At 40.6% G+C, this 17,988-nt stretch overlaps 1 pseudogene; it reads left to right on the top strand.

The window, feature by feature from the left end:
- The first annotated feature begins 3,604 nt into the window (after positions 1 to 3,604).
- On the top strand, positions 3,605 to 13,015 carry LOC121282002 (annotated as a pseudogene).
- The last annotated feature ends 4,973 nt before the right edge of the window (positions 13,016 to 17,988 follow it).

Raw genomic sequence — 17,988 nt, 5'->3', positions numbered from 1 at the left:
TGAGAGGAAAAATATCTCCTCATTTCAGCCCTAAAAGGGAAACCTCCCCATCTTAACCTGTGTCTCCTGGTTCTGGTCCCCTCCAGAAGTGGAAACATCCTCCCAGTGTCAAATTAACTAAGGATCTTATATCTTTCAATAAGATCACCTCTCGTTCTTCTAGACTGCAATGGGTATAGGCCCAACCTGTTCAATATTTTTTCACAGGATAAGCCCTTCATCCCAGGAATGAACCAAGTGAAAGTTCTTCGCATTCTTGGAATGCAATCATATATTTATTTAAATAAGGAGATCAAAACTGTTGACAGCATTCCAGAAACAAAAACAAAAGATGCTGGAAAAACTCAGCAGGTCTGACAGCATCTGTGGAGAGACTGACACAGTTAATGTTTCAAGTCCGTATGACTCTTCTGCAGAGCTAATGGGAAGTGGAAATGTAGTGAAATATATACTGTTTAAGGGGGGATGGAACAGGTGAAGCTGGATAGAAGACCAGCGACAGTTGGAGGCAAAGGAGAGGTTGCAAAAGATGTCATGAACAAGCATTCCACATGTAGTCTCACTGATGTCCTCTACATCTGCAGTAACACATCCTGACTTGTATATTCCATTCCCTTTGCAATAAACACCAACAATCCATGTGCCTTCCTCATCACTTGCTCTACCTGCACACTAACTTGTGGTGATTCATGTACCAGGACACCCAGACTCCTCTCTACCACCGGGTTATGCAATTTCCCTCCATTTTAATAGAATACCGCTTCTCTATTCTTCCTGCCAAAGTGGACAAGTTCACATTTCCTACATTATACTCCATCTGCTTTGTGTTTTGCCCACTCACTTAACCTGTGTATATCCCTTTGCAGACTCTCTACCTCCTCTTGATAACTTACTTTCCTACCTATCTTGGAAATTTGCAGATTTAGCTCTCCGAAATTTGGTCCCTTCATCTAAATCATTGATGTAGATTGAAAAATGTTCAGTCCCCATCCTGTGGCCCTCCTGTCAAACTGAAAAAGACACATTTGTCCCTACTCTCTGCCTCTTGTTCACAAACTAATCCTTTATCCATGGTAATATGTTACCCCTTATATCATGTGCTGTTATCTTCTGTAGTGACCTTTGATGTGGCGCCTTATCAAATGCCTATTGGAAATCCAAGTGCACCAAATCTACAGGTTCCCTGTTATCCACCTTGCTTGTTACTTACTCAAAAAAATCTCTAAGAGATTAGTTAAACATGATTTCCCTTTCACATCTCATGTTAACTCTACCTGATCAGATTATGATTGTCGAAGTATCCTGTTACAACGTTGTTAATAATGGATTCTTGCACTTTCTCTATGACAGATATTAAGCTAATTGAACTGCAGTTTCCTGCTGTCTGTCTCCCTCTTTTCTTGAAAAAAGGTGCTCTGCTTTTTAATTTAGCCCTGCGCTGCTTATAATCATAAGAAGCTGAACCTCTTTCCTAGCCATATCAATGCTGTTGGTACCAATGTGGATCACGCCAGCTGGATCTTCCCCTCCTCACTACAAGTTCCTCTCCAGCCCACAGCATACATCCCAAACTCTGGCACTGGGCGGGCAACACAGCTGTCTGGAATAGCGCTCTTGGCTGCAGAGGGCTGTGTCAATCCCCCTGACTACACAGTCCCTGACTCCCACTACATTCCTATTAACTGCCCAGCTTGAATGAATTCAGTGAAACATAGGCCTGAATTTTTCACTCTTCGGTGGTGGGGGTGAATCTGGGTGAGGCCACAGCTGGAGTAGTGTGTGCAGTTCTGGTTGCCACATTATAGGAAGGATGTGATTGCACTGGAGGGGGTGAAGAGGAGATTCACCAGGATGTTGCCTGGGATGAAACATTTAAGTCATGAAGAGAGGTTGGGTAGACTGGGGTTATTTTCATTGGAGCAGAGAAGACTGAGGGGTGACCTGATCGAGGCCTATAGGATTATGTGGGGCATGGGCAGGATGGATGGGGGGAAGCTGTTCCCCTTAGTTGAAGGGTCAGTCATGAGGGGGGCACAAGTTCAAGGTGAGGGGTAGGAGGTTTAGGGGGAATGTGAGGAAAAACCTTTTACCCAGAGGGTGGTGAGAGTCTGGAATGCGCTGCCTGGGAGGTTGGTGTAGGTGGATTGCCTCACATCCTTTAAAAAGTACCTGGATGAACACTGCACATGTCATAACATTCAAGGCTATTGGCCAAGTGCTGGTAAATGGGATTAGGTAGGTAGACCAGGAGTTTCTCATGTATCGGTGCAGACTCGATGGGCCGAGGGGCCTCTTCTGCACTGTGATTCTGTGATTCTGTGATTCTGTGATTCTGTGGGCTTCTCCAAAATGGTCTTTGTGTGCTCATTTTTTCCTGCAGAAACACTTCTGGTTCGAATTGAGAGTTTAGCGGGCCCTCAAGATTTATCTCTCCCAGCCAGCTTCTTCCAAGGAAACTCGGTCCCCTGCTCTGACATTACAAATAGGGGTCATTTTGCCGATGTTCCTCATACTGCACCTTGAATTATCATACCCTTTTCATATTTATTTCTTCTCCGATGTATGTCCTCAGCTTTGTGTCCGAAACTTCTAACTTCAAAGGATGGGTTCCTTTATTCAGATATCTAAATGTATGCTCTCTAATGATAGACATCATCGCTCCTGTATCAATTCCCATCTTACTGGGTTGTCCGTTAACTGTAATGTTTACTTGGATTGGTTCGGTTCTACCCTCTGTGAGGCTATATAATGAATGGATGTCTGATTCTATTTCTTCTGCATCATGTAGATAGTATGCAACATAGCCACAGTGTGCAGATGTTGGAGATAGTGTCTTCCATGGTGTTTGGCTCATCTGGTTAGCACATCAATGGCTTCCCAAAATTTGTATCAATTCATTACTATCCTTAAATAAGAACTATGGTGATAAAAAACAACATACACATGACATTGTAGCAGCAACATTCACAGCCAACCTGTGTATTTCTGACCCTTACATATCAGAAAAGAAAATCTGAAAGCACATGTGATCTCATTACATGAATCATCAAAATTTAAGCAACAATTTATTACAGATTGCAATGTCCTTTTTTTCCTAATGGTGTCAACATGCTATGAATTTTGGGACAAATGCCCATTCAATGGGTGCTTCACAGAGAAGTCAACTGACATTATACAAAAATAAGTTCAATGATATCCTGACACAAATTCATTGCTTATCAGTCTCTGAGGCTATATGTTCAAATTACAACACCCAAGTAATTAGACGAATCATTTATCATCAATTTGTAAATAGCATTTTAATATCTTTATCAGTTACAATTGTATTAATAAAAGTCATTGCTATTTAATTATGTGACAAATTGTAATTTTGGGGTTTGGGGTCATTTAATTAGGCAGCAATATCAGCTTCTCCAACAAGGTCATCATGTTTGATATCTACCAATTATGGAAAAGCTCTTAACTGCCTAATCTGTTATCCACATCTAAAGACAATGGAAAGGATTGATTTGGACCACTATAAAAGCAGCAACAACTAGAGCCCATTTGCTGGGGCATCTGATATTTCCCTTTTGGAGTCATTTCACTACACCAAGGGACAAAGATGAAGTGGTTGCTCTTTGCACTCGCTTGCATTCAGCTCTCTGAATGTTTAATCAGGTAAGAATCTATGATCGCAGTCTTGGTTCTGAAGTTAGATATGATATGACTGTTTCCTCACAGATGGAAGATGATAATGCCATCAAAATGTTTTGAGTTTGCCTTGAACATTTCAATTCTAAATCTCTCATCTGCCACGAGGAACATAGGAACAGGAATAGGCCATTGAGCCCCTCCAGCTTGTTCTGTCAGTCACTGAGATCACGGATGATCCTCTGACCTAACTCCATATTTTTACCTATATCTCTTAATACTTTTGGATAACAAAACTCTCTTAATCTCAGGTTTAAAATTTACAATTGACCTCGCACCAATTGCCACTTGTAGAAAAGAGTTCCAATTTTCTACCCTTTGTGTGTAGAAGTGGTTCTTAATTTCACTCCTAAAAGGTTTGACTCCAATGTTTAGATTAGCCCCTTTGTCCTTGACTCCCCAAACAGCAGAAATAGTTTCTCCCTATCTAACCTGTCTGTTCTCCTTAATATCTTGAAAACTTTGATCAAATTGCCTCTTAATCTTTTAAATTCTAGGGAATACAACCCTGGTTTGTGTAATGTCCCCTTAGCCCTTGGATTGCAGTTATTATTCTGGTAAATCTATGCTGTACTCCCTCCAAGGCTAATATATCCTTCCATAGGTGTGGTGTCTATATTACTCCAGGTGTGGCCTAACCAGGGATTTGTATAACTGAAGCATGTTTTGTACCTCCATGTATTTTAGTCCTCTAGATATAAAGGTCAGCATGCCATTAGCCTTTCTGATTATTTTCTGTACCTGCTCATGACAACTTCTTTATATTAACAATGCCTGTGAGCTTAATGGGCTGATTTGCCTTTGTGCCCAATCTACCTGTCAATTTCCTGGTTACATAGTTATAAAATGTCAATGAAAGATCAGAAAATTGGATGAGCAGGCTTCCATTAGCTTTTCCCTTAGTCCCTCATGCCTGGGGTGTTGCAGCCAACTGCATTTTGTGTACTAGGTAGCATACACTCTTTTCATATTGTAGCCTCAATAAGGCCCCATGACACATGAGAATTACTTAGAATACCTATTATATTTGAGAAGATACAAGTGGGCTTTTGCCATCAAAGTCCATTTTGAGTAGTTGGAAGGGGAGTTCCCTGTGTAATGGGGCTTCTAAAGATGAATAGGATTGATTTTCGTTCTGCAACATTATAGTTTTTTGCATTTCTAATAGATTGGCCAACATTGATGAAATTTGTCATGGGTATAGAATATTTTTTTGTGGGGGTCAATTTTGATGTAATTATTATGAGAAGTTTTTTTTTACCAATATCCACAAGGAAAAGCCTGAATATAGCAGACATTAAGTGAAGTGTCTATAGAACTTTAGCTGAACATGAACTGGAGAGAAAAAGGAGATTCAGTGATAAATACTACATTCTGGAAAGGAAAGAAAAATCCCTTTTCAGTGCTCCACAAACAATCAGCATGCATCTCAATCCATCAAGCTGTTATTTAAACAGCAACTGTCAGATATTGATAATCCCATTTTGGAAATAGTTGTGCTTATTATGGCCTAATCCTGCTCCTAATCTGTATGTTCTTTTGTGTGTATCCCTTCTCACATTAATCTCTGTTTTGTGTATATGCCACTTTTGTTTACGAAACTGAACATAGCCTGTGTGCATGACACTGTGAGGTGTAGAGAAAAATGTAGAAGGACATATTTGCCCAAGTGTTGACCCAATTTCACTCCTATCGTTGCAGAGTGAAACTATTTAAGGGTAAATCTGTCCGCAATATCTTGTCGGAACGTGGTTTACTCGAGGATTTCCTGAAGAAACACCCATACAATCCCCTTTCCAAATTCCGTGGACCATCCCAGCAGGACTCATCAGGGTGAACAGAGCCACTATTGAACTACCTGGATGTAAGTAATCTGTAGTGTTTTTAAGGAAGAGCAGCAAATAGAATAGAAATGGTCATCCTGATTGATTTGATTGCATTCTGCCCTTCATTAACCCTGCCACCGATATCTGAAATCTAAAAGTACAGCAAATATTGCTGGCAATCATTTTGCAATAGATATATTTTAGCACAGCGCTAAGAGAGTGTATCATTGAAACTGAAAATAGCCCCTTGCCATTCCTACATATTTCACTAAATGCTGATTTGCTCCCATTCCTCATTACGTGAACAAGTGGAATATTTGCCAAAAGTAGCCCAGTCGCCTTTAGAGATCTTTGTTAAGCATTTGGAAAACTACTTTGTTTTAATTAAACTGCAGGGGCAGTAAAATTGTAAAATGGATGCAAAGTTCGTTCCCATTATGGTTGGGTTAAACGCACTTCCTAAACTTAGCTTTTAGAAAACTCAATGCTTAAACACATCAGATCTGTAACACATCTCTACTGTACTTTGTCTGAGAACCAAATCCATTTCTAATTTCACATCTTCCTTTTAATTTCCTGACAGCTGTCATACTAAGGAACAATCAGCATCGGGACTCCACCTCAGAGTTTCCTTGTCGTCTTTGATACTTGCTCTTCAAACCTTTGGGTCCCATCGGGTTACTGCTCTAGTCCAGCATGTCGTAATTAAATCTAGACCATAGAAGGAATTCTCATAATGGCACATTTTGGTACACAGAACCTTGGAGGTGATGCAGTTAATTCTTTTCAACTCCAATTTGCTTCATTATGATTTTACAATGCAATTGTTAAGCACAAAATTCCCATTTAGATTCGCTGTTGTGTAATTCAAATAATTGGTTTCTTCAATTTCTTTAGCCTTTGGATCATCAGGAATAGTTTTTATCCAAAAGAAGGTGGGAGCTGGGTTGATTCAGGATCCAACTTTGTATGTTATAGCTTAGATCTCCAGGTCAGTAATCTAAAGCAGGAAGTCCTGTGCCTCTTATTTTCCCAAGCACGTTGTGTTCATGACCTACTACTGGCTGAGTCATCGATGTTACAACCAACCAATGAAATATTAGAAGGATGTAAATAATTTCCACAGATCAAGTTTTTATTTCCAAATGAATGAAACTGGGTAAACAAAACGGTTGCTATATGAGAACTACCTCCTGAATTGACCTGGAGCTGGCAGACCTGAGTTATACTGTCTGCCCAGTATTAGTGTTGAAGCAGGGAGGGGGGAATGGGCTCTTATGGTAATCCCGTAGTGTTATAGTCACCATTACTAATAGTCGCTTTTGGTATGAAATTTATTTGTAATTAATTGAATTTAAATTGCCCAGTTGTTGTGGTGGGATTTGATCACATCTCCACAACATTCGTCCAGGCCAAATTGTTGTTGTATTGAAATGAACACTGTAATCTAATGATACTAACAGGACAAGATGTGCTTTTCTTGTAGGTGATCATCGCAAGTTTAATCCACAAGCGTCCTCAACATTTCGCCTTTCAAACAAGTACCTTGCTATCCAATATGGTACAGGCAGCATGACTGGCGTACTGGGATATGACACTGTCAGAGTAAGTCAAACTAGCTGATTTCCCATGCCTGAGGACATGACTTATCTTTAATAAAGTCACAATGTCTCTGTCTGATCAGCTCACACTTGTTTAAGTGTTAGGTCACTCTCACCTCAGTCGCAGATTCAAATAGTAACTGAATGCATTTCAGAAATAATTCATTGGCTGTAAGACATTCTGGGATATCTGAACAACATCTGACGGTGCTACATAAGTAGCAGTTACTTCTTTCTTTAATTTACAATCACTTTCTGGTCCACCTTTTTTTGGCACATCATCCCCAAGATACTTTGGGGCCAGTATAACAGCATCTATCTAGAATTGGCCAACTATGGGTGCACACCTGGCCCAAACAGTCAGAAACTCTGATGCCCAGCTGGTATTTTGGGAAAGGTTATCCAAGGTTCCCCTGACAGTCCTTCCATTTGTTGTGGAAGAAAAGCCACTTCAAGTACGGAGATGGTTAAAGTCAGAAAATCTTTATTTTGAGCAGGGAACGGAAAGAGCTAAGCTATAGAATCTCTCAGAGAGCAGTTACAATAACACACATTTATACACAATACAGCTTCAGCTGGCTACATGGCCGAGTATATTTTGGCAGCTCATGGACTTCAAAGTGTCCCTGCAAAGCACATCACATCATATTCTCATAGTCAAGCAAGCTCATGGGAAAGTACGAAATGGAAAAAAATACAAAGATTATCGGCTACAGGAACTTCATCTCTAACAAATCACATTTAGAAAAACAGCCCAGGTGTGTCAGCAAAAGATTATGGAAAAATACAGCAAAAGAATCTGCTTTCATGAGTATAACAAAGTAATCTTTTATCCCTTTATTTCCCAAATCACATATCTTACTCAGCCTCTGGAAGAAGAGATGGTGTTCCAGAAAACGTTTAAAACATGATATGTTTCTTCAATGGCTTGGACCGGTTGGGACCACATCTGCCCATTTGGAGACTGCAGTGCCTCACCTCACTAGATGTGTTGGTGCCCTATGATGCACCAGAACCTGATTGAGACGTTGGAGTGGGAACTTCTGGTGTAGGGAGTCTCTATCCCTGTCTTCACACTCCCGAAGGCATTCATCTAGCAACGGGCAACAGGGGGTTCTACACCTTGCGAGGGCAATTTCAAACAGCAGTGACCAAGATACTGGCAGAACCCCAATGTGATCATTACTACCAGGCCTATGTTACTTGAGCTTCTGACAGAATGACCTACCATAAGATATTTAAACAGTTTTGGTTTCAATTAGGTATCCAACATTGATATCAGCCACCAAGAATTTGGTTTAAGCATCACTGAGCCTGGCAGTTTTCTTTATTATGCTGAATTTGATGGAGTTCTGGGAATGGCATATCCAAATCTTGCCTATGGAGGTGCCACAACTGTTTTCAAAAACATGATGTCTGAGCATCTGCTGGAGCAACCTGTGTTTGCTTTTTATCTGACCAGGTGAAGTATAATGTTCACGACTCCTAAATTAATCTTTTCATAATGAATATCCAACAAAATCTACACAATCATTGCCTTTGCTTTCCATTTTCTCTTTATCAACACCATTAATGTTATCAGCTGGATTTTTCTCTGGCATAATTCTGTAGGTGACACAGTGTTGGGAAATTAAGCAAGATAAGGATTGGAGGCCGGTAGTCAGATAACCTTCCCCATCTGCACCAGAGCAAAGTGTCTTCCAGCTCCCCCTGTCCCATCTGACACAGGGTCTTAGTCACTTGACTGTTGACCACTCAATGCATTTAAATGATGGTAGGGGACAGGGTGAGGGAAACCAGCCAATTTCCCTCTGTTCTGCTTTAGGTATGGCCAACCTCAACCTGGAATCCAGGATATGGCAGCAATACATCATGCAGCAGAAGTAGGAAGCAACTAATAGCTCTGTTAGGAGTGCAAAGGATAGCAGTGGTCATCTCCACATCCCTTTAGGCTCCTCGCTTTTCCTGGAGGTCCCACAGCCCATGAAAAGCCTCTCTTCCATAAATAAATTATTTTATGCCTTTGAATTTCTTTTCCCCTTTAAGAATCCTCTTCTGTTCTGTTCCAGATTTCCTACCTGCCTTGCACCAACAGTCATTCTGGGAGTCCATCCTGCCAACTTAGGCAGTGAACCTGCCCTAGCATTGATTCCAGCCCTGTACACTTCAATGAACAGAATCGTAGAATTAGGCAGCACAGAAAGAGATCAATCGGCCCATTGTGCTTGTGCAGGCTCTTTCAGGGAACAATCCAATTAGCCCCACTCCTTTGCCGTTTCCCCATAACCCAGTATTTTTTTTCCCTTTTCAAGTATGAGTCCAATTCCCTTTTGCAATTTTCGACTGAATCTCTTCCCTTCTGCTCAGGCAGTTCATTCACAATCACAACAAACAAAACCTGACTGGATCACAATGTAAATATTTAAAACCATGGGGATTTACACTCTTCTGTTGTAGGATTTAGCTACATCCTACTGTATAGTGTTTATATTCTCTAGGACTTACAGTGTGCTTTCCAGCATCTTCATAGCTACTATCAAACACATTTTTGACAAAAGACCATTCTTATATGATCTTTAAAAGGTGACAGAAATTGTGAACCTGCACACTTCCAGATTTAATTTCTTTTCACTTTTGATTTACAGACAGGATGGTGAGTCAGGAAGTGAAGTTGTATTTGGTGGATTTGATCCAAACCATTACACAGGTAACATCAACTGGGTTCCCGTCACTGTGGAAGAATACTGGCAAATCCTTGTGGACAGGTAAGTAAATGAAGATTAAAAAATTCTTATGTTCTAGAATAGAATTAAACTGCAAAGATGTTCTTTGTGCTGAGATAATTCATAATGATAAACAGATTAAGTGTTACACAGCATTTACCGGGCAGTTTAACATGATAGCATGTTAATGAAAAATATTAGGGATTAGATGGGAAATGCATAATTCAGAGTTATTCAAATTCAGATCAAGAAGAGATCATTTCAACTTCAATTTCTACTCCTTTGTGCTCACATGGTCTTCTACCCCATACCTCCTGATGATTCTCTACATCTTCCAAATCTACCAGATTAGAAGATCACACAGCATGATCAATTTCTCTATAACCCTCAACCCCTACTCAACTGACATTGATCCAGCTCCTCATAAAGACACCGTCCCCTATTCATGTTGGAGTTGCTTCAATGCAAGCCAATGACTACTGCATTGGTGGAGCACTTTTCACTTATTGGAACAACCAAAGGCACTATGCAGATTGAACAGTGGATGGAGCAGGTATTTAGGGAGTGATTAGAGGGAGGTATCTAAATGCACAGTTAAGGAATTGACTTTTGAGGATGAAGAAAGTTTGAAATAGAATTTTCAACAAAAGAAAAGCTATCATGAATCTGGCACCATCAGCAAGCATAAGATGCACAGTAAATGGGAGATGGAGCAGACAGTGCATGCTGTTAGTGTTGGAGGAGATCACAATGATACAGTTAGACAAGGCCATGGAGGGACATGAGCATCAAGAGGGAAAGTTTGAAGGCAATACACTGGATGACTTAGAGTCAAATGCAAACCAGAAAAGTGAGAATCAAACTACACAAAGCTGGCAAAAGATTGCAAGACAAATAAAATTTTATAGTTGAGAGAATAATAAAAGTAGAGCAGCCATATTAATAAATTCAAAAGCACAATCAAAGTGTTATATTGTATATTTACTGGAAGTATAATGGCCAAATTCAATTTGGAAACCTTCTTGATATACAATGCATACAGTCACATATGTTAATCTCCATTAACAGTTGGCGTTTAGATTTCTAAAAATTGTCACGTAATCATGAATGTTCTTTTCCTCTCTAGTGTGAAGGTCAACGGCCAAGTAGTGGCTTGTGAAAGCGGTTGTCAGGCCGTTGTCGATACTGGCACCTCTCTGATTATTGGCCCTGTCTCACCGATCCAGAGAATTCAGCACGAGATTGGTGCAGAAGCACAACTTTATTCTGTGGTAACCTGCATTGTATTTTATCATAAGAAGGAGATGATTTCACCTTAAATCTTAAACGACACAAGGTCTTAAATACATTGTGCAGTTTTGGTCTCCTTATTTTAGGAAAGATGTAAATGCGTTGGAGGCAGTTCAGAGTAGGTTTACTAGATTAATACCTATAATGAGCAGGTTGTCTTATGAGGAAAGATTGGACAGACTGGGCTTGTTTCCATTGGAGTTTAGAAGAATGAGGGGTGACTTGATTGAAGTATACAAGACCCTGAATGGTCTTGACAAGGTGGATGTGGAAAGAGTGTTCCCTCTTGTGAGTGAGCCCAGAACTCGGGGTCATTGTTTTAAAATTGGGGGAGTTGGAGAAAAAAAAGTTCTCTGAGGGTTTTGCAACTTTGGAACTCTCTGCCTCAGAAGATGGAGGAGGTGGGGTCATTGAATATTTTTAAGGCAGGGATAGATAGATAGATTCTTGTTAGGCAAGGGAATCAAAAGTTATCAGGAGTAGATGGGAATGTGGAATTCGAAACTCAAGCGGATCAGTCATGATCTTATTGAATGGTGGAGCAGGCTCAAGGGATGAATGGACTAGTCCTGCTCCCATTTCTTATGTTCCCTAAATTAAAAGAGGCTCAGATGCATTCATTACAATAATTTACACTTATGCTAAAATTAAGGAAAGGCTCAGAGCAAACTGATAGTCAAGAATTCATTTTAAACATAAATGAGACCTGTGGTCCCAGATAATACCACTGTTAACCTCTTGTTTCTCTGTTCTACAGCTTGGTGTGGACTGTCGTAACCTGCCCACCATGCCCTATGTGACTTTCACCATCAATGGAATTGACTACCCCCTTTCTCCTGACCAATATGTGCTCCAGGTATGCTTTAACCCTTAGGCTGCCAGAATCTCCACAGCATTGTTCATCATCTCAGGATGTCTGATATTTGTAAAGGTTTCAGTGCAATGGCTGTACCTCATTTATATTTATACTTACCTGGAACTTTTATTCATTATTTCTTCCACTCCACTTTCTTTCACCAACATTAGTTGAAGTACAACTGCACAATTAGCTGAATAACTTCCCAAAGTTCTGTGAGACTCTGTCCCTTTAAATACAGTTCTGTGGCTACCTGCTGACCCTAGTACATGCTCCAATGGTTCTTGCTTAAACTGTGAGTCAGGACCGCACGTTTTGTTGAGTTAATCAACAGTGTACCACACTTTAGGCCAACTCTGTCTTTACCCGTTTGCACACATTCCAGCGCAGTAATCAGGAGTGGGGGCTCAGGCTGATTGGCCATCCACTCATAACATGTGGCAGTTCCAGCTGAATCATTTTCCGCAAATCACTAGCACACATGCCCTGAGAATGAAAGTCTCTGCCCGTTCTTCTTCAAATAAGGTTCTCACCCACATCACTCCTTGAGACAGCACCACCACCAAAAAGGTGAACTGTTAATTCATCCACTTGCCAAACATGCATTCTAATTGCATGAAATTTTCTGCTGTATTTGCCAATTGGCATTTTAGCTTCAAAGTAATTCATTGTGCAAAGTTCTTTTTGCTTTCTAAGAAATGTTAGAATGTTCTGGTCTTCATGATGTTTGGGGCAAATGCTTCTTCTCCTGCCTGCTAATGTAGTATGTTTGTATGTAATATAGTTTGTCATAAAAGCAAGTGCATTCTTATAAGCAAACAAATATAGGAAAACCTATTGATTTGTTCTTCATTACTTTACTTGCAGTACAATTACCATGGACACAAATATTGTCAAAGCGGATTTAGCACGATGGCAATTTCCGATTATGAAGACCTCTGGATTCTTGGAGATGTCTTCATTGGAGTCTACTATTCCATTTTTGACCGAGGAAACAAACGAATGGGTTTTGCCCGGGCTGTCTAAATTGTTCATTCATGGCTTTGTTTAAATTGCTTCCTCGACCTCTCCCCGATTCACATTTACAAATCTTCCCGACATTCCTCACAATTCCCAAATGCAACAGGCATCATGGTGGTACCAGTGATTTCAAACAATGTTAATAATTTACACAGATGAAGAAGGTATTTGATTTTAAACCAAGCAACATGCAGGCTGCCTGTTTGGCTCTGAATCTATTTAGTGTTGTACTTTGCAAAATATTATTGGAAAAAATTAATGGACAATATTAAAATATAAATATTAAAGTATCAGAAATGCATTAATAGCTCTGATCTCTTACTTTGCTATGAGCACTGGAGGTGGCTGAGATACACTCCAGTTTGTGCTCACACTACACAAAGATATCCGTGTGACTGATCTATGATAAATTCCCCAGACACTAGGAGTCAACTGAATACAGCTTTCAGCCAAATTGTATTTACATCTTTGGCTTTAGAGGAATAACTATTAATCTAATGTGCAGATTTTGAAATGGGTTTTGGCATCTGTAGCAACTTTGTTTAGGGTCAGAGTTCTCTGTTTGTTTTCTCCCATTTCTGTGTTTAAGATCGTGTTGCAGCTTTTTACCTTTGAACCTGATCCTAAGATGGCAGCTGCAGGTCAAGGCAAACCCAACAGTGCAGCGCTCAATAAACCCCGAACACAAAAAACAAAATACTACAGATGATGCAAATCCAACATAGAAAAACAGAAAATGCTCAGTAGGTCAGGAAGCAGCTGAGGGGAACGAAAGTTAGGGTTAATGTTTCAGGTCTATAACTGTTCATCCAAAGGGTATGTAACATCCTGGCCTGAAACACTAACTACATTCACAAAATTCTCATGCACCACTCAATCTATTCAATCGATTTTAGTTCATCCATCCAGCAAAGTCCTACATTTCCCCATTGCACCATCAAATGAGTTCTTCATTCATTCAAGTCTTTTTGCCTCCATCATTGTGTCTGTTCATGACTCCAAGCGTGAAGCAGAATTTACTGATAACATCCGTAAATCTACCTTGTACTAATTTGAGCATGTGTCCCTTCTCCTATTTCCATAGTTTACTTTAAGGTATTCCAGATAAGCTTCATTTCTCTGAAATCCTCTTCCCCCAAGTTGAGAAGTCCAAGGGGTAAATGTTGGTCCTTAACTCTTGGGCACTAACCTCCCAGAGCAGATTGTCCTCCAGTTCTAGGGCTCACCAACTTTTCAAACCAATGAAATCTACAGTAGAAGAGCAAAAATATCGGGAGAGCATCCTGAAGAAGGAATATTAATGCATGGTGGAAGGCATTTTAATTTTTAATCATCAGGCATCTCACCAAATTTCTTTTAAATGTTATTAGGTAAGATCCATAATGGGCTGTAGATTTGTTATATAAGGCTCTTTTATTTTCTTTGCCCAATATCCATTGAGCACTACCATTGGTGTGTGTGTGTGTGTGTGTGTGTGTGTGTGTATGTGTTTGTGTGTGCGTGTGTGTGTGTGTGTCAGTGTGTGTGTGTGTGTGTGTATGTGTGTGTGTGTGTGTGTATGTGTGTGTATGTGTTTGTGTGTGAGCGTATGTATGTTTGTGAGTAAATCCTGTGCATGTCTTCATATGCACATTGGCCGATTTTTTTTATGCCAGTTAAAACTTTGTAGAATTAAGAATTTAAAGAATTGAAAGAATTTTTAGAGAGCAAGCAAATAGAATCCTGCTTTGTACAAACTCCAATGTGAATGGTACCGATTTTAAAACACATATAATTGGTTTGACACTACATTGGATGTACACTTCATCTATCATTAATCAAAGTGATTTGAGGCTACTACCTTCAAGGTGCTTCACTCCAGAGTTAAATGGGGCCTTAGCTACAAGTTTGCACTGTGAAGGCTTTATTGTGCAGTGGGTTGTGTTCGTTACTAATGAATCAGAAGCTCTGGGGTCAAGTCCAACTGCAGCATTGGATAACCGAGGAAGGTGTGTTCATAATTTGACCAAACAGACTGATTATGGTCAGCCATGTGATGAAAGAATGTTGGCGCCACTCCCATCACTATCAATAGCTCCAGATTACAACATGCATGGAAAAGTACATGTTGCTGCAGCAATTCTGCGTCACCGATCTGGAGCACACCATTAAAGGTTTCATACTGGAGCTAGTTCTACACTATTGTTAAATTTAAAGTGTGAATCCACCCAAAGATTCACCCATCATCAGAGGGAGACAAACACTACAGCTAAAACCTCCAAGAAATCAAAGCTCTGTAAATTTCTTTCCAAATCCAGGGATAACCAAGTGGAATTTGAGGGTTTTATCCGATCTGACAGAGCACATTATCCAGCTGTGGCCAGTCCAGAAATATTATTCTCTTCCAGTTCCAGTTGTACAATTGCCCTTAACAATAAGAAAAACCAAGAGGAGAAGCATGTTTAACTGCAGCCTTAAATTTACTGACCACATGGTCATTTGGAACAATAAACTGATGGTTTCCAAAGATTGGATGAGCCAGTGTCAAAGATGATGGTGAAGCTCTGTGGTGGATTCCCAATGCTGATTGTGTTAAAGTATGAAAAAAGTATGAAAGCGTAGAGGAATAGAGGAACCAAGGGGTCAAAGGGAACCAAGTGTTATCACAGGTTAGCGAGGCCATTGAAAAAGCAAAGCAAGCAATAATCTTTATTTTGATAGGTTAAAGTTGTAATGAGCATTGGTTAGATCACAGTGTCCAGTTCTGGTCAACATTTTACAAAAAGGATACAGAGGCACTGAAGAGGGTTGAGAGAAGATTTACAAGGGTGATGTCAGGAATGTGTGGGTATACACATCAGAAAAGGATTGACAGGCTGGGTCTCTTTTCTCTTGAAATATGAAGGCTGAGGGCTGAACTAACTAAAATAATGAAAGGTGTCGCTAGAGTGGATACAGAGATAATGTTACCCCTTGCGGGGAAGATCATGACCAGAGACCATCAATATAAGATAATCACCAAAAAATCCAATAGGGAACTCTGAAGAATTTATTATCCAAAGAGTGGTGAGAATGTGGACCTCACTACCACAGGGAGTGGTTGGAGCAAATAATATAGATGCATTTAAAAGCAAAATAGAAAAGGACATGAGGAAGAAGGGAATAAAAGATGACAATGATGGATTATATGAGGAATGGTGGGAGGAAGATCGAGAGGAGCATAAATGCCAGCGTGGACTCGTTATTGTGATGGGCAGAATGGGAAAATTTGGAGTGCGGTCAAAAGTCAGTTTCCCACCGGTGTGAAAACAGGTTTACATTTCCCGCTCCCTAATTTCATGGAGGGTCAGGTTGCTGCTGCACCAGGGCGGGAACATCATTTACATGCATTTGAATAACATGAATACTCATTAAAAACCCAGCTCACCAGCATTACACCTCCACCCTTCCAGATCAAATGACCACATCAGTGTCAAATTACATCGGCGTGAATCACAACCAGATTTGCAAGCACGACTGAAAGAAATTCACTTTGCCAAATCCAAGGCCTGAAGGTGGGCCTGTGGCTGCACAAGACAGCAACAGCCTGAAGTGGGCAATGGTGCCAGAGCAATGGGTGTCATTAATGTGCACATGCAAACTAATGCTGTGCTCATACAGAGGACCAAAACTGCCTCTGTCCTCAGTTTAAGACATGCCCACTCTTTACATTGGATGCTGGTTACATTTCAAATTGCCGATCTATCCACACCTTCACCTTTAATCTCGGTGTATAAGACAAACCCCTTCTGAGGGATTTCTCAAGGCTTCAATCACCGATTTCTAAGCCGAAATCTCGGGGCTATCTATTTTCAATTTGTAATACCCTATATGATCTGCTCTAGGCTTGTGAATATATATTTAATGCACATCCTACACTCCTCCACCACACGCGATATTGTAGCAGGTCATCTCTACCTGGCCTGAGTAACCTGGGGCTGAATCTTGCCCTTGATGGGAGGGGAAAACGGGCACCGCCGCCATTGTACGTGTGCAGACCAATTAAGTCCCGCCCAGCGTGACGCACGACGGGAAGCGTTATGCACTTCCAGTGCGGGCGGGGGGAGTCCCCAGATGTGAAGGAGCCATCTTTAGCGCATGTGCGTGTGAAAGAGCGCACATCTCTCTGAGGCTATTTGCTGCCTCAGGGAGGTCACTGAAAGGATTTCAAAGGTTAAAAATAGAAAAATAATAAAATAATTAACATGTCCCCCTCATGTGACAATGTCACACGAGATGGGACATGCTAATAAAATACACAAAAATTTTATTAAACTTTTTAAAAAACGGCATGAAACCTCATCCCACCGCTAGATGATGTCTCATGTTTTTTCAGAATCCCGCCGGTGATCCTGGCCTTCCCGCCAGCCTTAAGGTTGTACGGGCAGGGCCTTCAATTGTTTTAACTATCTTGTCAATGGTTCAATTGGCCATTGACAGGTTGGCGGGTGGACAGCTGATCGCACTGTGCCCCCGCCTTCCTGAATATTTAAATGTGAATGTAAACGAATGTGAAGGCTTGCCCACATGTCTGTCCTTGTCTTGCTGCATTGTTCCAGTGAAGCCCAACACAACCTGGAGGAACAACACCTCATCTTCCGACTAGGGACTTTACAGCCTTCCGGACTGAATATTGAATACAACAACTTTAGGTCGTGAGCTCCCTCCCCCATCCCCACCCCCTTTCTGTTTCCCCCTTCCTTTTTTTTCCAATAAATTATAAAGATTTTCCTTTTCCCACCTATTTCCATTATTTAAAAAAATAAAATATAAAAAAAAACCCACTAGAGCTATACCTTGAGTGCCCTACCATCCATTCTTAATTAGCACATTCGTTTAGATAATATCACCAACTTTAACTTTAACACCTAAGTGTTCTATTGTACTACTGTTGTTGACATCTTTTGATGATCTGCTTCTATCACTGCTTGTTTGTCCCTACAACCACACCCCACCCCCCC

The sequence above is a fragment of the Carcharodon carcharias genome, chromosome 9 (assembly GCF_017639515.1).
Source record: "Carcharodon carcharias isolate sCarCar2 chromosome 9, sCarCar2.pri, whole genome shotgun sequence".
NCBI lineage: Eukaryota > Metazoa > Chordata > Chondrichthyes > Lamniformes > Lamnidae > Carcharodon > Carcharodon carcharias.
This window is presented reverse-complemented; position numbering and strand designations above follow the sequence as displayed.